Consider the following 24358-nt stretch of genomic DNA (forward strand, 5'->3'; position numbering starts at 1 on the left):
TGGACCTTATGTAAAGCAGCCGAAAGGTTATAAATATGGTCCTAATGTACAGACAGCATCATTGACGCACAGCAAGGCTCTATATTAGATTATGTAACCATCGGTAAGAAAGAACTTGCATTTCTATAACACCTTTCGCAACCTCAAGTCATCCCAAAGCGCTTTACAGCCAATGAAGTACTTTTGAAGTGGAGTCACTGTTGTAATGTAGGAAACGCAGCAGCCAATTTGCACACAGCAAGGTCCCACAAACAGCCATGATGACCTGATCGTGTGTTTTTTGGAGTTGGTCGAGGGATGACCATTGGCCAAGGCGCCAGGAGTAATCCCTTGCTCTTCAGAAGAGCGGCGTGGGATCTTTTGCGTCCACCTAAGAGGGCAGACGGGGCCTCGGTTTAACGGAACGTCGGCACCTCCGACAGTGCAGCCCTCCCTCAGCAATGTTCCCTTTAAGCTGTGCAGCCACGCGGTGCTCTGGAGCTCCCACGCAGCCGGCTCACCGGCTTTTAAATGGGAAAAACCGCGCATGTGCAGTATTTTGAGGGGGCCGCGCACCCCAAATAAAGTTAAAGGGAACATTGTACCTCACTGTTGTACATCTTAATAGAAAGAGTTCAGTGCACAAAGTAATGTACAGTAATGGTTCTGGAAGTGCGGTTGATCCTGTTCAGATGCTAGTGATAAATTAAATGATACCAATAAATAAAGCTTGAGTTGTCTAAATGCTTTTTAAACTTGTACATTTTGAACAAAAGCTTGGAGCTGAAAGGAATTCTTATTTTATTTTGATTCAATTGTCAAATTTCTCTGCTCCCCCTCCCCTTCTGAGGGTGTTGACCCTTTGCTGGGGTGCAGTTGTACAAGCATCATCCAACCAACTCCTTGGCCCAAGTGGCCACTGACTGGGAGTGTCATAAAGCTATTCGAGCACATGGGGCACCACAGCCAAGCCTGCTGCTGTAATAAGCCAATACCCACACATGGAAGTGGGAATGTTAAAGGGGCTTCAGTCCAATTGGATTAATGGGTGAAGAGGGATAAAAAAAATTGTTCAGCCTTCCCAATTCTTAACTGATGTCTTGGAGCTGTGAGATATCAGTCAGGAGTGGGAACTCTGGATGATTCTTTTCCCCCTTAATCCAATGGCACAGAAGCCAACTGATGCCCCGTCAAAGATCAGCTACCATCACAGAATGGTTACAGCACAGAAGGAGGTCATTTGGCCCGTCGAGCCCGAGCCGGTTCTCTGCAAGAGCACTACAGCTAGTCCCACTCCCACACCCTTTCCCTGTAGCCCTGCAAAAAAAAATTCTTCAGGTACTTATCCAATTCCCTTTTGAAAGCCACGATTGAATTTCCCTCCACCACCCTTTCAGGCAGTGCATTCCAGATCACAACCACTCGCTGCATAAAAATGTTTTTCCTCGTGTCGCCTTTGGTTCTTCTGCCAATCACCTTTAAAACTGTGTCCTCTGGTTCTTGACCCTTTCTCTCTGTCTAGACCCCTCCTGATTTTGAACACCTCTTACCAAGTCTCCTCTCAACCTTCTCTGTTTCTCTGTTCTAAGGAGAACAACCCCAGTTTCTCCAGTCTAGCTACGTAACTGAAGTCCCTCATCCCTGGAATCATTCTTGTAAATCATTACTGTACTAAGGCCTACACATCCTTCCCAAAGTGTAGTGCCCAGAATTGGACACACTACTCCAGTTGAGGTCGAACCAGTTGTAATGATCAGTAACATGTCATTCTAGAATGGTACACTAGGTGGAGTTGTATGTTTAAATAGTAGGCTACCCACAAGGCAGTAGTCAAGATGGATGCTGTATACTAGCCCACATGGCTGAATAAAGTGACTAGCTCAAGCTAGCTGTTCATAATGAAAACGTCTATTTATTTATGAACATAACATGGTACCAGGATTGGTAAAATCTGCTGAATATTGTGAAACGCGACATGGAGAATTTGAAGCCACCGGAGGGTTTGAAACTCACGGGGAATGTCGACTGCAATTGGCGGGCTTTCAAACAACAATTCGAACTCTACATTGCCGCCATCGGGTTTGGTACGATGCCAGACGCAAGGAAAATAGCGTTGCTGCTCACGGCTGTAGGCCCACAGGCGATAGAGGTATTTAATACGTTTGTATTTGATCACGAGGAGGACAAGGAAAAAATGGACGATGTGCTAAAGAAATTTGATACACATTGTTCTCCCAAAAAGAACGAGACCTACAAGAGGTAAGTGTTCCGTTCACAGACACAGCAGCAAAATGAGACTTTTGATAGCTTTATGACCGATCTGAAACTGAAAGCACAGACATGTAATTTCTCTGAACTGAAATCATCCATGATTCGTGACCAGATTGTGTTTGGTATTCATGATAAAAAGGTCAGGGAACGTTTGTTGAGAGAAACCGAACTAACATTGGAGGATGCTGTGAAAATATGCCATGCTAGTGAGCTAGCTCAAAAGCACGTGAAGACTTTCAGTGAAATTAATAGTGGTGCGATTGTAGTAAGTGATAGTGTCGGTGCTGTGTCCTACAAGGGGAAGAAACGTGGGCAAAACAGGAATGCAAAGTAATCGGAGGATGGAATTTTTAATTGTAAACGCTGTGGTTACAAACACCAGTCACGGGAATGCCCAGCGTTTGGGAAAATGTGCACAAAATGTAATGGAAAGAATCACTTTGTTTTTACTTTTGAAAAGCATTGTTTGGCAAAGGGCAACAAGTCAATGTGATTGAGGACACTGATTTAAGTGAGACATTCTTTGTAGGAATGGTGTCATGTGACAATATAGAAAAGGATACAGAAAATGTGCAGCCCTCAGGAATGGACAATGCTGAACATCAAGTTAATGCAGTAAAAGAGGACAAATGGATAATGTCACTGCAGGTAAATGGAGCATTAGTTACAATGAAACTAGACACTGGGGCAAAAGCAAACCTAATCAGTATGAGTGACATTAAAAATATGAAAGAAAAGCCCAAAATACAGAAAAAGTCAGTACTACTGAAGGACTATAATGGACAGAAAATAGATAGCTTAGGTGTATGCAGACTTAAAGTGACAGTCAAAGACAAAGTGCATCATCATGTTTTCTGTTGTGGCTGAAGGACTTGATTCACTACTAGGTGACAAAGCTTGTGAGGACTTAGAACTGGTCAAGAAAGTCTACCATATAAACTGCCATAAGCAGACCAGATGACTCGGTGGATTCTGTAGTGAGTAATTTCCAGGATGTGTTCAAAGGATTTGGAGTTCTACCATTCACTTAGAAGATCCAGCTAAAGGAGGATGCTCAGCCAGTGGTACATGCTCCATGGAGAGTTCCAGCACCCCTGCGTGACCGGCTCAAGAAAGAACTGGACAGAATGACCACACTAGCAGTCCTCAGGAAAGTCGAAGAGCCAACAGACTGGGTTAACTCCATGGTATGTGTAAAGAAAAAGAACAATGATCTAAGAGTATGCATGGATCCAAAGGACTTAAATGCAAACATAAAACGTGAACACTACCAGATTCCCAAGCGAGAAGAAATCACCAGTGAAATGTCAGGTGCCAGATACTTCACAAAGCTCAATGCCTCAAGGATTTTGGCAACTAAAACTGGATGAAGAGAGCACCAAATACTGTACCTTCAACACACCATTTGGCAGGTATTGTTTCTTCAGAATGCCTTTCGGGATAATATCTGCATCTGAAATCTTTCATAGAGCGATGGAACACATAATTGAAGGTCTGGAAGGAGTTTGGGTCTATGTTGATGACATCATCATCATCTGGGGCTCCACACTGACAGAACACAATGAGAGACTGACTAAAGTGCTACAGAGCATACGCCGGAATGGACTGAAGCTCAACAAAGCCAAGTGTCAGTTTGGCGTCCAGGAAGTCACTTTCCTAGGAGATAATCTATCTGGTAAAGGAATAGAGCCAGATATGGAAAAAGTAAACGCCATACTCAACATGCCCCGACCCACTGACAAAAAAGGAGTGCTACGCATCATGGGGATGATAAACTTCATTGGAAAGTTCATTCCTAACTTGTCAGCCAAGACAGCCTGTCTGCGAGACCTACCACATAAAACAAATGTGTTTGCATGGACAGAAAGACATGAACAAGAGTGGATGAACCTCAAAACAGTGCTGACAACCACACCTGTACTCACCACTTTTGACCCAACAAAGAGAATCAAAGTGTCAACGGATGCATCAAAAGATGGCCTAGGCGCAGTCTTGCTACAAGCAGAGGGTGTAGATTGGAAGCCTGTTGCCTATGCCTCCAGGTCTATGACTGATTCTGAGTGTCGATACGCCCAGATTGAAAAGGAATGTCTAGGCTTGGTAGTTGGACTAGAAAAGTTCCATGGCTACATATATGGACTTCCCACTTTCACAGTTGAGACAGACCACTGCCCACTGGTTGCCATCATAAAAAAAAATCTGAATGAGATGTCTCCAAGGATTCAACGACTCATGATGACTTTGTGTTTGCCTGGTGTGTAGATCAGTTCATAGTGTTAGCAGATGCACTATCCCGAGCACCCACAATGAGTCATGTGAGCTCTACTGAGGAAGACGTGGATGTTCATGTGAGTATGGTCACTGCTGCGCTGCCCGTGTCAGACACAAAATCAAAGCAAATAGCAGAAGAAACAGTAAAAGATAGTGTTACAAACAGTAATAGAGAACATTCATCATGGTTGGCCAAAAGGTTCCTGTCCAAAGTACTATCACATTAGGTCAGAGTTGAGTGTCACAAGTGGACTATTACTAAAACAGAACAGAATAGTCATTCCACAGGCTCTACGTCAAAACATGCTCGAAAGGATTCATGAGGGACACCTCGGAATTGAAAAATGCAAAAGGAGAGCAAGAGACACTGTTTATTGGCCTGGCATAAATAAGGACATTGAGAACATGATAGGCAAATGTGAGACATGTCAGAAACACCAAAACAAACAAGCAAAGGAACCAATGATAGTAGCTGACTTACCAACAGCACCATGGCAAAAGGTTGGTATGGACCTTTTTCATTTGAATGGTAAAGACTATCTAATAGTGATTGACTACTATTCTAACTATCCTGAGATGGCGCTGCTCTCAAGCACATCAGCAAGCAGTGTCATAATGCATGTTAAATCCATCTTCGCCAGACATGGAATTCCCAGGATTGCCGTTAGCGACAATGGTCCGTGCTTCAACTGTAAGGAGTGGCAACAGTTTGCAGCACATTATGACTTTCAACACACCACATCCAGTCCTCTGTATGCTCAGTCGAATGGTAAGGCAGAGAAAGGTGTTCAAGTTCTCAAACAGCTACTGAAGAAAGCAACAGAAAGCAAGTCTGATCCTTATCTCGCCCTGCTGAGCTACCGAGCCTCCCCTTTAGACTGTGGTTCTTCACCTGCTGAACTCCTAATGGGTTGCAAGTTGCGTACCACGCTACCCTACTGTGCAAAAGAAAAGCAGAGTAAGGAACTGAGACAGAGACTTCAACTGTTAAAGCTGAAACAGAAATCATACTATGACAAGTCATCCAAAACTCTGAAACCATTGACAAGGGATGATGTTGTCAGGATTGAGGATCCAGATGCATGGAACAGGAAAGCTGCAGTTCTTGAGGAAGTAGGACCAAGGTTAGAACTGAGGAAGGACAGATTCTCAGGAGGAACCGCCGTTCCCTCCTGAAAACACAACAAACTATCCAAGAGCAAATCGATGACAATGCCGCAACTGAATCTTGTCACTCACCACCAGAACAATCTAACACAAACACACATACAGGCTCTCATGAAAACACATCAGACTTACCTGTGCTGAGAAGATCCACACGTGAAGTAAAAAAGCCCGATAGACTTAATCTTTGAGTACAAAGAAAACTATATTGAAAATGTATTGACTGTTGTGAACATGTTTATGTCGTTATGATTGATTTTGATTTTGTTCAACCTCAAAGAAAGGGGAATGTAATGATCAGTAACATGTCATTCTAGAATGGTACACTAGGTGGAGCTGTATGTTTAAATAGTAGGCTACCCACAAGGCAGTAGTCAAGATGGATGCTGTATACTAGTCCACATGGCTGAATAAAGTGACCAGCTCAAGCTAGCTGTTCATAATGAAAATGTCTATTTATTTATGAACATAACACCAGTGTTTTAGAACGGTTCATCATAACATCCTTGCTTTTGTACTCTATGCCTCTATTTATAAAGCCCAGGATCCTGTATGCTTTTTCTAACTGCTTTCTCAACCTACCCTGCCACCTTCAACGATTTGTGCACATATGCTCCCAGGTCTCTCTGTTCATGCACCCACTTTAGAATTGTACCCTTTTAATGTATATTGCCTCTCCTCATTCTTCCTACCAAAATGTATCACTTTGCACTTTTCTGCATTAAATTTCATCTGTCGCCTGTCCGCCCATTTCACCAGCCTGTCTGTCCTCTTGATGTCTCTCATTATCTTCCTCACTGTTCACTATACATCCAAGTTTTATGTCATCTGCAAATTTTGAAATTGTGCGCTGTACACAAGTCCAAGGCATTAATGTATATCAAGAAAAGCAGTGGTCCTATAACCAACCCCTGGGGAACACCCTAGTATACCTTCCTCCAGTCTGAAAAACAACCGTTCACCATTACTCTCTGTTTCCTGTCACTCAGCCATGCTGTCACTCCTTTTTTCCCCCCCATGGGCTTTAGCTTTGCTGGCAAGCCTATTATGTGGCACTTTATCTAACGCCTTTTGGAAATCCATGTACACCACATCAATGGCATTGCCCTCCTCAACCCTCTGTTGCCTCATCAAAAAACTCAATCAAGTTAGTTAAACACGATTTGCCTTTAACAAATCCATGCTGGCTTTCCTTAATTAATCCCCAACTGTCTAAGTGACTGTTAATTTTGTCCCAGATTATCGTTTCTAAAACCACCAAGGTTAAACTGACTGACCTGTAGTTGCTGGGTTTATCTTTACATTTTTTTGAGCAATGGTGTAACATTTGCAATTTTCCAGTCCTCTGGCACTACCCCCGTATCTAAGTAGGATTGGAGGATTATGGCCAGTACCTCCGCAATTTCCACCTTTACCTCTCTCAGCATCCTAGGCTGTATCCCATCCGGTCCTGGTGACTTATCTACTTTATGTAAAGCCAGCTGTTCTAGTACCTCTTTATTAATTTTTTTATCTCATCCAGTATCGCCACTGCTTCCTCTTTCACTATGACTTTGGCAGCATCTTCTTCCTTGGTAAAGTCAGATGCAAAGTACTCATTTAGTACCTCAGCTATGCCCTCTGCCTCCATGTGTAGGTCTCCTTTTTGGTCCCTAATCAGCCCCACCCCTCCTTATTACCTGTTTATTATTTATATATGCCTATAGAAGACTTTTGGATTCACTTTTATGTTAGCTGCCATCTATTCTCATACTCTCTCTTTGCCCCTCTTCCCTTTTTCACTCCCCCTCTGAACTTTCTATATTCAACCTGATTCTCACTTGTATGCTCAACCTGACATCTGCCATACGCCTCCTTTTTCTGCTTCATCTTACTCTCTATCTCTTTCGTCATCCAGGGAGCTCTGGCTTTGGTTGCCCTACTTTTCCCCCTCGTGGGAATGCACCTCGACTGTACTCGAACCATCTCTTTAAAGGCAGCCCATTGTTTGATTACAGTTTTGCCTGCCAATCTTTGATTCCAATTTACCCAGGCCAGATCCATTCTCATCCCACTAATTCCAATCCGCCAATTAAGTATTTTGACTCTAGATTGCTCCTTGTCCTTTTCCATAACTAAATCTTATGATACTAATGATCACTGTTCCCTAAATGTTCCCCCTTTGACACTTGCTCCACTTGACATAGAAACATAGAAGATAGGAGCAGGAGTAGGCCATTCGGCCCCTCGAGCCTGCTCCGCCATTTAATGAGATCATGGCTGATCATCCAAATTCAGTACCCTGTCCCTGCTTTCTCCCCATATCCCTTCATTCCTTTAGCCTTAAGAAATATAACTAACTCCTTCTTGAATATATTTAATGAATTGGCCTCAACGGCCTTCTGTGGTAGAGAATTCCACAGGTTCACCACTCTCTGGGTGAAGAAATTCCTCCTCATCTCTGTCCTAAATGGCTTACCCCTTATCTTTAGATTGTAACCCCTGGTTCTAGACTCCCCCACCATCGGGAACATCCTTCCTGCATCTAGTCTGTCTAGTCCTGTTAGAATTTTATAAGTTTCAATGAGATCCCCTCTCATTCTTCTAAACTCCAGCTAATATAAACCCAATCGACCCAATCTCTCCTCATACGTCATTCCTGCCATCCCAGGTATCAGTCTGGTGAATCTTCGCTGCACTCCCTCCATGGCAAGAACATCCTTCCTCAGATAAGGTGACCAAAACTGCACACAATACTCAAGGTGTGGTCTCACCAAGGCCCTGTACAACTGCAGCAAGACATCCTTGTTCTTGTACTCGAACCCTCTCGCTATGAAGGCCAACATACCATTTGCCTTCTTAACCGCCTGCTTCACCTGCATGCTTACCTTCAGCGACTGGTGCACAAGGACACCCAGGTCTCGTTGCACTTCCCCTTTTCCCAATCTATTGCTGTTCAGATAATAATCTGCCTTCCTGTTTTTGCCACCAAAGTGGATAACCTCGCATTTATCCACATTTATCTGCCCAATCACCCAACCTGTCCAAATCATTCTGGAGTTTCTCAGCATCCTCCTCACAGCACACATGCCCACCCAGCTTTGTGTCGTCTGCAAACTTGGAGATATTACATCTAGTTCCCTCGTCTAGATCATTAATATATATTGTGAATAGCTGGGGTCCAAGCACCGATCCCTACGGTACCCCACTAGTCACTGCCTGCCACTCGGAGGAAGACCCATTTATTCCAACTCTTTGCTTCCTGTCTGCCAACCTGTTCTCTATCCAAGTCAGTACCTTACCTCTAATCCCATGTGCTTTAACTTTACACGCTAATCTCTTATGCGGGACCTTATCGACAGCCTTCTGAAAGTCCAAATACACCACATCCACTGGTTCTCCCTTATCTATTCTACCAGTTACATCCTCAAAAAATTCCAGATTAGTCAAGCATGATTTACCTTTTGTAAATCCATGTTGACTTTGTCCGATCCTGTCACTGTTTTCCAAGTGCTCTGCTATTACATCTTTTACAATGGACTCTAGCATTTTCCCCACTACCGATGTCAGGCTTACATAATTCCCTGTTTTTAAATAATGGGGTTACATTAGCTACCCTCCAATCCATGGGAACTGTTCCAGAGTCTATAGAATTTTGGAAGATGACCAGCAATGCATCTACTATTTCTAGGGCCACTTCCTTAAGTACCCTAGGATGTAGATTATCAGGCCCTGGGGATTTATCGGCCTTCAATCCCGTCAATTTCCCTAACACCATTTCCCTACAAATACTGATTTCATTCAGTTCCTGCCTCTCATTAGACCCTATGTTCCCCGACATCTCTGGGGGGTTATTTGTGTCCTCCTTTGTGAAGACAAAACCAAAGTATGCATTTAATTGGTCTGCCATTTCTTTGTTCCCCATTGTAAATTCCCCTGATTCTGACTGCAAGGGACCTACGCTTGACTTCACCAATCTTTTTCTCTTCACATATCTATAGAAGCTTTTAGTCAGTTTTTATGTTCCTTGCAAGCTTACTCTCATACTCTATTTCCCCCCTCTTAATTAATCCCTTTGTCCTCCTTTGCTGAATCCTAAACTGCCCCCAATCCTCAAGTTTGCTGCTTTTTAGGCCAATTTATATGTCTTCTCCTTGAATTTTATGCTATCCCTAATTTCCCTTGTTAGCCACGGTTGAGTCACCTCCTTTTGTTTTATTTTAATGCCAAACAGGGATGAACAAATTCTGTAGTTCATCCATGCGATCTTTAAATGTTTGCCATTGCCTATCCACCGTCAACCCTTTAAGTAACGTTCCCCAATCCATCCTAGCCAACTCTCACCTCATACCATCATAGTTTCCTTTTATTTAAATTCAGGACCCTAGTCTCTTGAGTCAAATACTTCACTCTCCATTTTAATGAAGAATTCTATCATATTATGACCTACCTCATTCCCCAGAACCAGATTCAGCAATGCCTCCATCCTCGTTGGACCGGAAACGTACTGATCAAGAAAGTTCTCCTGAACACACTTCAGAAATTCTTCCCCCTCTCTGCTCTTTACACTATTACTATCCCAGTCTATATTAGGATAGTTGAAGTTCCCCATTATCACTACTCTATAGTTCTTGCACCTCTCTGTAATTTCCCTGCAAATTTGCTCCTCTATATCCTTCCCACTAGTTGGTGGCCTATAGAATACACCTAGTAGTGTAATGGCACCTCTATTGTTTCTTAACTCTAACCAAATAGATTCTGTCCTTGACCCCTCCAGGACATCCTCTCTCTCCAGCACTGGAACATTCTCCTTAATCAATACTGCCACCCCACCTCCTTTCTATCCTTCCTATCTTTCCTGAACACCTTGTATCCAGGAATATTTAATACCCAATCCTGCCCTTTTTTGAGCCAGGTCTCTGTTATCGCCACATCATTTCCCATGTGGCTATTTGTGCCTGCAGCTCACCAACCTTATTTACCATGCTTCATGCATTTACAGACGTGCACTGTAAACCTATCTGAGACTTTCTTGCATTCTCTCTTCATCTGACCCCACCTAATACCGTACTATTTCTTACTCTAGTGCTATCTGTCTCTCCCAATTCTTTGTGCACCTTGTTTCTTTCTAATGCTACATCCTGGGGCTCATTCCCCCTTCCAGATTAGTTTAAACCCTCCCCAACTACACTAGCAACACCACCCCCCCCACCCCTTCCCAGCGAGGATATTGGTTCCGGCCCTGTTGAGGTGCCACCCATCCGGCCTGTACAGGTCCCACCTCCCCCAGAACCGGCCCCAATGCCCCAGGAATCTTAAGCACCATCTCTCCAGCCACGCAGTCATCTGCTCTATCCTCCTATTTCTATACTCAGCGCGTGGCACTGGGAGTAATCTGGAGATTACTACCTTTTTGAGGTCCTGCTTTTTAATCTCCTTCCTAGCTCCCTAAAATCTGCCTGCAGTCTTATGTTCATTAATAAATAGACATTCTTATTATGAACACAGCTAGCTTTTGCTAGTTACTTTATTGAGCACATGTGGACTAGGTACAGTATCTGTAGAGGCTTCCATCTTGACTGCTGCCTTGTGGGTAGCCTAGTGCCTCATGGGTAATGTAGTCTTAATAAATATATATATATATATATATATATATATATACACAGCTGGGTAGTGTAGTCTTATATATACAGCTCTACAGCTCCACCTAGTGTCCACTATAGAATGACATGTTATTGATCATTACATGCAGGACCTCCTCTCTCTTTCTACCTATGTCGTTGATACCGATATGGACCCTGACCTCTGGCTGTTCACCCTCCCCCACTAAGTATGTTCTGCAGCCGCTCAGTGACATCCTTGACTTGGCACCAGGGAGGCAACATACCATCGTGGAATCACGTCTGCAGTCGCAGAAATGCCTGTCTGCTCCCCATACTATTGAATCTCCTATCGCTATTGCTTTCCCGATCTTCCTCTTCCACCCCAACATCCTTGTACAGCTGAGCCACCCATGGTGCCGTGGACTTGGCTCTGGCTGTATTCCCCAAAGGAACCATTGCCCTCTTCACTGGTTAGAAAGTGAGATGCACTCAGGGGACTCCTGCACTACCTATCTGGTCCTCCTTGTCTGTCTGGCCATCACCCATTCCCTCTTTGCCTGCATACTCTTAAGCTGCAGGCGTGACCACCTCCTGAAACGTGCCAGCCACATAGCTCTCAGCCTCATGGATGCACCACAGTGATGCCAGCTGCTGCTCAAACTCTGAAACCTGGAGCTCAAGCTCCTCCAGCTGACGACACTTCCTGCTCATGTGGTTGTCCAGGAAACTGGTAGCATCCTGGAGTTCTCCCATGGCACAAGATGTGCATTCCAAGATGTGCCCTGCCATGCCTCTATTTAATAGACTATTAACTAACTTAATAGAAATAAACTGAAGACTTAAAAAAAAATCACCAGCTACTCACCAATTAGCTCCTTCCCTTGTGCTGACGTCATTTAGGTTTTTTTTACCTCGCTCCTTGACGTCCGGGCTCTCGGGCCTACCTTTATCTCCAGCTGCTCCTCTCGCTCTTCTTTCCCCCTCTGCTCCAAATTCCCAACTTTAGCACTGTTTAGAAGCACTCAATTTAAGATCACTCTGTGCAGACCACTCTCATCCAGTGAGGTTTGAAGAGGGCGATCTTCCTGCTCGGTAGGGATCTGCTACTCACTGGCTAAACTTGGTGAGCCAAGGGGAGGGCATCTAAAGTCATATATTCATCACACCTGTCGTATTGTAATTCCAACTAAGCATTTTCCCGTGTTTTTTTCAGAACGTTAAAATACACTCTGTTTGCATTAAGTCGTCTGACCAATCACTATAAGGCTGAATTATTGGGCAGAATTTCATTGGTCTGACTTGAGGCAAAATTATACTGAAATTTTCCACGTTGCTCTTGCTGGTGGAAACTTAAGCCAAAATTTCCTCAGAATCTCAGGTCACGCTGGAATGTAAAAACCAGCGGAAATCAGCATAAACAATCGAGGCAAGAGGAAAGCGCGGAACATCTTCCTTCTGTAAGTCTCTCTTTATCTTATTGATGTTATGAAAATTAATGTTTGAAGCCATCAAACCGTCATTTATGCACATTAAGCACAGCATGGTTAAGAAAGTACAATTGTGAAATCTTTTCTCTTTTCAATATAACAGATTCTGATGCCATTTAAAAAAAAGCATTTGAAGATGCAGAAAGTACAGTGTAGCTCTCTAAGGAGAAATTTAAAAATCGCTTTGAAAAATCACTATTAAACACCAGAAATAGTGACTTTGAATTTTGAGCGTAAAGTTCTGTCTATTCAGGAAACTCTCATTCTCTGGTGTTTTGCATGGGGGTGGGGTTATGTTCATGAGCCGAGTAGGGTTTCAGCAGACCTAACTTGAACGAGGCGCAAGTGGTCGAGGTAAATTCGCACGTAGTGCTGTAAATCAGTTGTGTGCAAATTTCCTTGGTCAAAGATGAAGCATATCTGCTCTTATGCCGTAGTTACTGTAGTGTCAGCTGTGGCTCCGCTGATGGAACCCTCGCCTCTGAGTCAGAAGGTTGTGGGTTCAAGTCACACTCCAGAGACTTGAGCAAAAAGAAATCTAGGCTGACACTCCAGTGCAGTGCTGGAGGAGTGCTGCACTGTTAGAGGTGCCGTCTTTTGGATGAGACGTTAAACCGAGGCCCCGTCTGCGCTCTTGGGTGGACATTAAAGATCCCATGGCACTATTTTGATGAAGAGCATCGGAGTTATCCCCTGTGTCCTGGCCAATATTTATCCCTCAATCAACATCGCTAAAACACATTATCACATTGCTGTTTATGGGACCTTGCTGTGTGCAAATTGGTTGCCACATTTCCTACATTACAACAGTGACTACATTTCAAAAGTACTTCTTTGGCTGTAAAGCGCTTTGGGACATCCAGTGGTCGTGAAAGGCTCTATATAAATGCAAGCCTTTCTTCTTTACGTCGAAACTTTCCAGAAAATTAGAAGCGTAAAACGCAGGCAAAATAACATATGGTTCCTGACCATAAATAAATATTGAAGAACTAATTTGTTAATGAATTGTGTAGCGGTTGATTTTTGCTTCAAATTACAGGAAACTCTTTTTTTATCCGGCACCTGCGTGGTGCCGGTTGATCAAAAAGTCCGGATTACAGAGAGGTATACTTACCATGGTACGAGAGCGCCGTACACGGCCACAGGTGCAGGAACCCCGGTTACACGGCACTTGTGCAGGAGTCCCGGTTACACGGCCACAGATCCAGGAGTCCCTGTTGCACGGCCACAGGTGCAGGAACCCCGGTTACATGGCACTTGTGCAGGAGTCCCGGTTACACGGCCACTAATATATAAGTAAAACTTACCTGAGCCTACTCCTGAATTTTGCCGGTTGAGAGATTTCCGGATATTTAGGTGCCGGTTAAAAGAGAGTTTCCTGTACTTGAAATCCTTTACCAAACATAAATGAACAGACACAAGCAGACTGATTTGTACACTGGTCTAACCCATACTGTCTCTTCAGATGTCCTTCTCCCCCTCACCTTCCCAACTCCACTAGAACGTATCTACAGCTCTCCCTCAGGTTGTGCATTTCCTTACAGAATAATTTACATAAAATTACATAGAATGTACAATACAGAAACAAGCCATTTGGCCCAACTGGTCTATGGCGGTGTTTATGCTCCACACGAGCCTCCTCCCACCTCTCTTCATCCTATCAACATAACCATCTATTCCTTTCTCCCTCGTGTTTATCCAGCCTCCCCTTAAATGTATCTCTGCTGTTCGCCTCAACTACTTGTGGTAGTGAGTTCCACATTCTAACCACACTCTGGGTAAAGAAGTTTCTCCTGAATTTCTCTTCGTCCTTCTCGACCTGTCTGCAGCCTTTGACACGGTTGACCACTCCATCCTCCGCCAATGCCTCGCCATCATCGTCCAGCTGGGTGGGACCGCACTTGCCTGGTTCCATTCTTATCTATCTAATCGTAGCCAGAGAATCACCTGCAATGGCTTCTCTTCCGCATCATTACCTCTGGTGTCCCCCAAGGATCTATCTTGAGCCCCCTCCTATTGCTCATCTACATGCTGTCCCTCAGTGACATCATCCGAAAACACAGCGTCAGTTTCCACATGTATGCTGACAACACCCAGCTCTACCTTCTCTCAACCCCCTCCACTGTCTCTAAATTGTCAGACTGATTGTCCGACATCCATTACTGGATGAGCAGAAATTTCCTCCAACTAAATATTGGCAAGACCAAAGCCATTGTCTTCAGTCCCTGCCACATTCTCCGTTCCCTAGCCATCGACTCCATCCCTCTCCCTAGCATCTGTCTGAGGCAGAACCACACTGATCGCAACTTTTGTCATATTTGACCCTGGAATGAGCTTCCAACCACATATCCACGCCATAACTAAGACCGCCTATTTCCACCTCTGTAACATCCCGACTCCACCTCTGCCTCAGCTCATTGCTGCTGAAACCCTCATCCCATGCCTTTGTTACCTCTAGACTTGACTATTCCAATGCTCTCCTGGCAGGCCTCCCACGTTCTACCCTACGTAACTTGAGGTCATCCAAAACTCGGCTGCCCGTGTCCTAACTCGCACCAAGTCTCATTCAACCATCACCCCTGTGCTTGCTGACCTACATTGACTTCTAGTTAAGCAACGCCTCGATTTAAAAATTCTCATCCTTGTTTTCAAATCCCTCCATGGTCTTGCCCCCCCCCCCCCCTGCCCCCTGAGATATCTGCACTCCTCTAATTCTGGCCTCTTGAGCATCCTTGATTTTAATTGCTCAACCATTGGTGGCCGTGCCTTCTGTTGCCTAGTCTCTAAGCTCTGGAATTCCCTGCCTAAACCTCGCTACCTCTCTTTCCCCCTTTTAAGACACTCCTTAAAACCTACCTCTTTGATCAAGCTTTTGTTCATCTGCCCTAATTTCTTCTTATGTGGCTTGGTGTTAAATTTTATTTTATAATACTCCTGTGAAGCACCTTGGGATGTTTTACTATGTTAAAGGCGCTATATAAATACAAGTTGTTGGTGTTGAATTCCCTATTGGATTTCTTAATGACTTTTACATTTATGGCCCCTAGTTTTGGTCTCCCCACAAGTGGAAACATCTTCTCTACGTCTACCCTTTCATAATCTTAATGACCTCTATCAGTTCACCCATCATCCTCTTTTCTAGAGAAAAGCGCCTCAGCCTGTTCAATCTTTCCTGATACATATAACCTTTCAGTTCTGGTATCATTCTAGTAAATCTTTTTTGCACCTTCAGTGCCTCTATATCCATTTTGTAACATGGAGACCAGACCTGTACACCCGCAAGTGTGGTCTAGCCAAGGATCTATACAAGTTTAACATAACTTTTCTGCTTTTCAATTATATCCTTCTAGAAATGAACCCCAGTGCTTTGTTTGCCTTTATATGGCCGTATTAACCTGCTTCAATACCCCTCGCTCCCTTTGCTCCTCTACCCCATTTAGACACTTATTTTCCAAGGTGTATGTGGCCTCCTTATTCTTCCTACCAAAATGTACCACCTCACTTACCTATATTTATTGGTTATTTTAAGTACCACTCTCAACTTTCCCTTTTAAACCTCTCCAATTTACTTCCAGTGAATAAACTATGCATCTGCTTTGCTATAATTCTTTAAATAAAATACGTCACAACATTGCACCTCACTTTTGTTGCATGAAATGTAAACAGTACATTGAGAGAGAAATTGCAATAGTCGAAATTATGCTGTTTAATTCCTCTATTAAGATTGCTATTTTAAAATTACTTTCTGCAAGTGACAATGATCATACAACGTTAATTGAATTACTTAAACTGTTTTGTGGCTCTCTTACCCTCTTTATCTTCCTCCCTCTATCTCACGTTCTCTCTCCTGCCCAGTTGACTGAAGTCATAAGACTGCGTTTAATGCTGTGGGTAATGTCTGCACTCTCTCGGCGATGTCTGTACCACTCTCCCCGGATTCCTACAAGCGACTCTTATATAGAGCCAGACGAAGAGAGAGGGGCCAGCACGTCACAGCCACAAACAAATCCCCAAATCCCACACAGCACCTTTCACTCAAACACCCACGTCGTATTGCACACTGGCTACTGTCACAACGTTCCTCCGATTCTTGCACCCATCTCTCGTGCTATGTATTCATTTTCTCAATTCTGCATTCTATCTTCACGTTGCATTCAGAACCCCCACGTCCTAGCATGGAAATATGATCATTTAAAAAAACAGTTCAATGCCCTGCAAATAGCACGTGGCTTTCAATGCGTGTCCAGCCACGCTGTATTTCCATCCAAATGATAGCTGCGCCGTTTTGTACGTTGTTCTGAGACTTGTTAGATTTCAGAAACATTAATTGAGATTTGCATCTACATAAACGACCTCATTGCAACCAGTGAATCACTGCAGTTCCGCACCCCATTCTACGCCAGTATTCTACCTGCAAGTTCTACATGTATTGCATTTAGTTTCATATCTCGCTGTTTTACCGCACTGCAGGGTGTCTCACACGGGAGGGACCCACCATTAAGGTGTCCCAGTCCTCTGCATCGTTATTTCGCCAAGAACATTGCAAACCTGACTTGTGCACAAGTTCTGTACTTTAATTATGTAACTCTTGCTTGCACTTTTCCTTCAAAGTACTGTAATCATTTAGTTTACATATGTAAGCAGTTTATAGAATCATAGAATGGTTGCAGCACAGAAGGAGGCCATTCGGCCTGCCGAGCCTGTGCCGGCTCTCTGCAAGGGCACTTCAGCTCGTCCCACTCCCCCGCCCTTTCCCGTAGCCCTGCAAAAAAAATGTCTTCTGGTATTTATCCAATTCCCTTTTGAAAGCCACGATTGAATCTGCCTCCACCACCCTTTCAGGCAGTGCATTCAATTTTCATGAGCTATCTTTGAATGTGTTGCAAACTTATGAACAATGGCACCTGCAATTAAAATAGTTTTTTTTTAATATAAGGAGCATAATTACATCTACATTAAATTTCTCATGTCCGTTCTGCTCTCTTTACCTGGGCATCACCATCCTGTGACACAGTCGCACATAATTTCAGGATGCTGCAAATCTGCAGCAAGTCGCCAAGGCTTCTTAATATAAGAACATAAGAAATAGGAGGAGTAGGCCATCCAGCCCCTTGAGCCTGCTCCACCATTCAATAAGATAATGGCTGATCTTCTATCTCAATTCCACTTTCCCGCCCTATCCCCTATATCTCTTGATTCCATAGTGTCAAAAATCTATCGCTCTTGGTCTTGAATATACTCAACGGCTGAGCATCCACAGCCCTCTGGGGCAGAGAATTCCAAAGATTCACAGCCTTCTGAGTGAAGAAATTTCTCCTCAGCTCAGTCCTCCATGGCTGACCCATTTTCCTGAGACTATGACCCCTAGTTTTAGCCTCTTCAGCCACGGGAAACAGCCTCTCAGCATCTACCCTGTCAAGCCCTTTAAGAACTGTATACGTTTCAATGAGATTATCTCTCATTCTTCTAAACTCCAGAGAGTATCGGCCCATTCGACTCAATCTCTCCTCATAGGACAGCCCTCTCATCCCAGGAATCAATCTCATGAACCTTCGTTGCATCCCCTCTAAGGCAAATATATCCTTCCTTGGGCAAGGAGACCAGAACTGTGCACAGTACTCCAGGTGTGGCCTCACCAAATCGCAGCAAGACTTCCTTACTCTTATAATCCAACCCCCTTGCAATAAAGGCTAACATACCATTTGCCTTCCTAATTGCTTGCTGTACCGTCTAAACCCACGACCTCCACCACCTAGAAGGACAAAATCAGCAGATGCTTGGGAACACCACCACCTCCAAGTTTCCCTCTAAGTCACACACTGTCCTGACTTGAGACATATATCGCCGTTCCTTCATGGTCGCTGGGTCAAAATCAATGAACTCCCTACCCAACAGCATTGTGGGAGTACCTTCACCACATGGACTGCAGCAGTTCAAGAAGGTGGCCCACCATCACATTCTCAAGGGCAACTAGGGATGGGCAATAAATGTTGGCCTTGCCAGCAACATCCATATCCCCAGAATGAATTTTTAAAAAATCCCCATACCTGTAACTACATCACTAAAGCGCACTCAGGGAAATTTGCTTTGTTCTGACTTCCCCTGGACAAAGCTATGGGAGATCCACTAGTACTTTAATCCATGGCCTCGCCCCTCCCTGTCTCTGTAACTTCCGTCACTGTTGGTGTGAGCAAGTGCCGTAGCCATTTGTCACACAGCAAGATCCAACAAACAGCAGTGAGACGAATGGCCAGTTATTCTGTTTTGGTGGTGTTGGTTGAGGGTGAAGTGTTGGCCAGGACATCAGGAGAGCTTCCTGCTCTTTGAGCGTTGCCTTAGGAACTTTACCATTCCCCTGAATCACTGGAATAGGTAGACATGAGACAGGATCTCATTCCATCCAAAGGACTGAACCTCCGAATACAGCCCTTCCTCAATGCTGCACAGTAACGGTAAGTGTCCATGTCAACAAGACAAGGTCCAATTCTACTGAATCTAGTGAGATTAAATTAATTTTTTAGTAGATATGGTACAGTAGTTATGTTACAGGACTAGTAATCCAGAGAACGTGAGTTCAAATCCCATCAGTTGAGAGTTTGAATTCAGTCTAAAAAAATGTGGAAATAAAAAGCTGGTATCAGTAAAAGTGACCGTGAAGCCATCCGATTGTCATAAAACTGGTTCACTTTAGGGAAGGAAACCTGCCTCCTTACCCGGTCTGGCCTATACCCAATGTGGTTGACTCTTAACTGCCCTCTGAAGTGGCCAAGCAAGTCACTCTTTTGTACAGGTCAACTAGGGATGTGCAATAAATGCCGGCCTTGCCAGCGATGCCCACACCCTGAGAATGAATAATTTTAAAATAATCAGAATTGGCACTTAAAACAACTTTCTGAAGTCATTTGAGTTAAAATTTAAAAAAAAACTTAGTTGGAGAAACTTGGATTTGCCAATTTGACTAAATAGCAGCAGTAATTATGCATATCACTTAATGCAATGTAGAAACTCAATACGCAGAGTCTCCACCAGTTTGACAAGTAAATTAGCACAACTATAGAATTCGGTTATTTCTGGGCCTGGGCATACTGGGACTCTTGTACCTCAATCATCTGCAAATGAAGCAGAACCATTAATGAAAATGTTGTTGGGTCCCGTGCAGTAATAATGGACTTCCCTTTTCTCACGATCTAAATGTGTTGGGTGCTGATAAATGTTGATTGCATTACTACTTCTTGTTAATAAATGAGACATTCCCATGTTAATTTTTTTCTGTGGGGGGGGGGGGGGGGCGGGTGGGGGATAGGGGAAATGCTTCGTTGTAACCAGGTATTTAGTTCCTTTGTTAGTCAAAAGGGTTTCTTTTCCGTCTCCGTGGTGTACTAATTGGTAGCACTGCATTAGATCTGAATAGAGATGTCACATACTGGAATATCACTGCTGTATCCTGGAATGCAGGAAGCATAAAGGGAATTAAAGGACAGGACCACAAGCAATTTTCCAGCCACTGGGCATAGACAAAGACTTTGATTGCAGTTGGAGACGAGAGGTTCTTCTGATATTTGTTCTGTTGCTGGCAGTTGGGATTGAGAGTCTCTTCCACTATCCATACAATACTGAGGTTCGAGGATGTGAAAGGCCGGAAGGGAAACGAAGGGGGGGGGGGGGGGGCTGGCGAAGGTGGGGGAGATTCTGATTAAAAATGAATGAAAATTAAGCATGTTGCAACATAATATTTCCAGCACTTGAATCAATTGTGCAAATATCTTGAAATTTACAACTCGTCTAAAACAGATTAGTTGGTCATTTATCTCATTGCTGTTTGTGGGAGCTTGCTGTGCACAAATTGGCTGCTGCGCTTCCTATAACAGGAAATGTATGAAATGCCTGAAGCCCCATCAATCTCATTTTGGGGGAGGAAATAATTAATATGTTTGAACTGGCAAAAATGAGGCCAGCTCTATCTGAGTATTACTCTTGTCGTAACTTGCACCAACCCTCATCCTGTTCAACCCCCACCCCTGTGCTCACTGACCTACATTGGCTCCCAGTCCACCAATGCCACAAATTTAAAATTCTCATCCTTGTGTTCAAATCCCTCCATGGCCTCGCCCCTCCCTACCTCTGTAACCTCATCCAGCTCTACAACCCTCCAAGATCTCTGCACTCCAACGATTCTGGTCTCTTGCACATCCCTGATTTTCTTTACCCCACTATTGACGGCCATGCCTTCAGCTGCTTAGGCCCTCAGCTCTGGAATTCCCTTCCTATTGCTCTCCGCTTCTCAACCTCCTCTTTTAAGGCGCTCCGTAAAACCTACCTTTTGACCAATCTTTTAGTCACCTGTCATAATGTCTCTTTCTTTGGCTCAGTGACAGATTACACTCCTGCGAAGCACCTTGGGACATTTTACTGCACTAAAGGCACTATATAAAGGCAAGCTGTTGTAATGAAAGGAGGACCAGAGGACAAAAGTGTGGTGCTTCAATGAGCATGCAGCAGACTACATGCTGCAGGTTACTTTCCTGTATGTGATACAGGAATGGAGAATGGTCATGCTACATATAAAAAACATGACTGATAAAGAAGCAGTAACATAAACCATTTAATCCAACAGCCATGTGAATTTTTTCAAACAAATAAACTCTGCAATCATTCAATAAGTAGTTAGATGCTTTGATGGAGGGGAGCTTTTTGAAATTTGTATGGAAGAATGGACCAGACTTGTCATTTTAACTCTTCGATCTGTACTTATTTTAAGTACATTCACCATCGTCAATCACTCATTTACACAGAGTTGACACTGATTCTTATAGTTCGAAGTGTGTAGTTAAGAATAGTTAATCGTTACATTTCTGCAACATAAAAAAAATCATCGAACGGTTACAGCACAGAAGGAGGCCATTCGGCCCATCGAGCCCATGCCAACTCTCTGCAAGAGCACTTCAGCTAGTCCCACTCCCCCGCCCTTTCCCCGTAGGCCTGCAAAATTTTTTCCTTCAGGTACTTATCCAATTCCCTTTTGAAAGCCACGATTGAGTCTGCCTCCACCACCCTTTCAGGCAGTGCATTCCAGATCATAACCACTCGCTGCGTAAAAAAGCTATTCCTCATGTCACCTTTAGTTCTTTTGCCAATCATCTTAAATCTGTGTCCTCTGGTTCTCGACCCCTCTGCCAATGGGATCAGTTTCTCTCTATCTGTTCTGTCTAGACCCCTCATGATTTTGAACACCTCTATCACATCTCTTCTCAACCTTCTCTGCTCCAAAGAGAACAACCCCAGCTTCTCCAGTCTATCCACGTAACTGAAGTCCCTCATCCCTGGAACCATTCTTGTAAATCTTTTCTGCACCCTCTCTAAGGCCTTCACATCCTTCCTAAACTGCGGTGCCCGAAACTGAACACAATACTCCAGTTGTGGCCGAACCAGTGTTTTATAAAGGTTCTTCATAACATCCTTGCTTTTGTACTCTATGCCTCTATTCATGAGACCCAGGATCCCGTATGGTTTTTTAACCGCTTTCTCAACCTGCCCTGCCACCTTCAACGATTGGTGCACAGATACCCCCAGGTCTCTCTGTTCATGCACCCCCTTTAGGATTGTACCCTTTAGTTTATATTGCCTCTCCTCGTTCTTCCTACCTATTTAAAAAAAATAGTACTGTATACTTAAAATGTTAAGGAAAGAAATAAATGAATGGGGGGTCTGACGTCCGGGGCTGGGGAGGTTGCATCACAGGAGTTTTCTACCCACTCCCCTTCCGACTTGCGGAAACATTGGGGTGGGGCGGAAGAGGAGGAGTCAACCGGTGTTCTTGGGCTATCCCAGAAATTCTGCCCATGACAGCACAAAAAGACAGCCCTGATTGACCTAAAATGGGATTGATTACCTTTCAAATGATAAAGAAAGAACTAGCATTTATATAATTTATGTAATGACCTCTGGACGTCCCAAAGCACCTCCCAAAATGAATTATCCACCCTGGTGTGAGTCCCTAGTTCCTGTCTTGTGTTCACTTATCTGCTCTAGTGGTCCTATAAGGTGCTTCCCCAGTGGCTTCATGGGAGGTGGAAAGCTACTGTAGTTCAGAGACCAGACTATGGTCTCTAAATACTGGGCTGACACCCAGAGGAGTACTTGCACCTGGATGGAATATCCACTGGCTCAGAAGGGTTGGGTTCGGGCCCCACTCCAGACAGCCCCAGCGAGCGGAGACCTGAACGCCAGTTCTGAACACTGGGTTGACATCCAGAAGGGATACTTGCGTCCGATGGGTGTTGTAAATGGTAGGTGGGGCTCTTTAGCCTTGGTTGCAGCCCAACTAGAAAAAGGTACTCTGAAGATTAAAAAAAACATGAGGAAGGCAACGGGAAACCGCCTCAGCTACTCTTCCTTAGTAAGTGGCTCAAGAATCTCACGTGTGAGACTTGTGTTAGGACCTTCCCGAGGGCAGAACACAACAGGCAGACAGACATTTGATGTGCCATTATCCCCACTTTTGTTTGGTTAAACTCTCTGTTCCGGCCTTCTAAAGCCTTCAGATTGTAAAGCATTTCCTTTATTTTTCTACAATTTTCAAGCTTCTCTGTGTTGAAAATTATATTGCGTTCTTTGGAAAGAATTGCATTTGATGAACTGCCAGTGCTTCTTTTGTCCTCCTTAATTGTCTGCTGAGGTTCCCTGTTGCAATGACCTAGATCTGCTTTATGTTACCACACTCCTATTGCTTTTACATCCCCATCTCATTATAGCAGCACTCTTTGTACCACACTTTTTTTTTCAGTAATACTTCCTACACTTCCTGTGAATAGCATCCTGACATTTTACTTTGTATCTTAATTGTTTCTCGGCTGTTAATTGATTATGTAACATGTTGCACCGCCAGCAACTCTGTTCCCAGTTTAGTTCTGACAGCTCTCTGCTTCTCCCATTTCTTCCCTGTGTGCTGATTCTGTCTGTTTATATTCTCCCTTGAAATATCCTCCCTCATCTCTGTTGAAGGGTGAAGCAGTTGCTTACAATGTGATAATATTTGATAATATTGTGAATATATTAGCAGAGTAAATCATAGAATTGGACCGAATAGAATGATACAGCACTGAAGGAGGCCATTTGGCCCATCGTGCCTGTGCCTGCTCTTTGAAAGAGCTATCCAATTAGTCCCACTCTCGTGCTCTTTCCCCCTAGCCCTACAAATGTTTCTTATACATCCAATTTCCTTTGAAAGTTACTTTTGAATCTGCTTCCACCACCCTTTCAGACATTGCATTCCAGATCATCATAACTCGCTGCGTAAATAAAATTCTCCTTATCTCCCCTCTGGTTCTTTTGCCAATTATGTTAAATCTGTGTCCTCTGGTTACCGACCCTCCTGCAACTGGAAACAGTTTCTCCTTATTTACTCTATCAAAACCACTCTCAATTTTGAACACCTCTATCAAATCCATGGTTATAGGCTGAGTGAAGCATTCATATTGGATAACTGCATCAGAGATAGTGACTTCTCATTTCAGCTAGAAAAATGGAAGAGATATCCCGACTGTCGATAACTGACAGAAAATGGCAGTGCGGGAGCTCGGCTGCTTTGTTCATGGCAGTTTGGAA

General features: G+C 43.8%; 1 protein-coding gene across 1 annotated transcript in view; it reads right to left on the bottom strand.

Moving 5' to 3' along the window:
* serpine3 (serpin peptidase inhibitor, clade E (nexin, plasminogen activator inhibitor type 1), member 3) overlaps positions 1-16897 on the bottom strand; it is a 43582-nt gene extending 26685 nt beyond the window's left edge. Inside the window, exon 1 of the mRNA XM_086006389.1 lies at positions 16564-16897. The gene's annotated coding sequence lies outside the window, so the exon portion shown is untranslated. The remainder of the gene's footprint in view (positions 1-16563) is intronic.
* Positions 16898-24358: the final 7461 nt, after the last annotated feature.

This window comes from Somniosus microcephalus, chromosome 14, assembly GCF_052327205.1.
Source record: "Somniosus microcephalus isolate GS21.2 chromosome 14, FLI_Smic_1.0, whole genome shotgun sequence".
Lineage (NCBI taxonomy): Eukaryota > Metazoa > Chordata > Chondrichthyes > Squaliformes > Somniosidae > Somniosus > Somniosus microcephalus.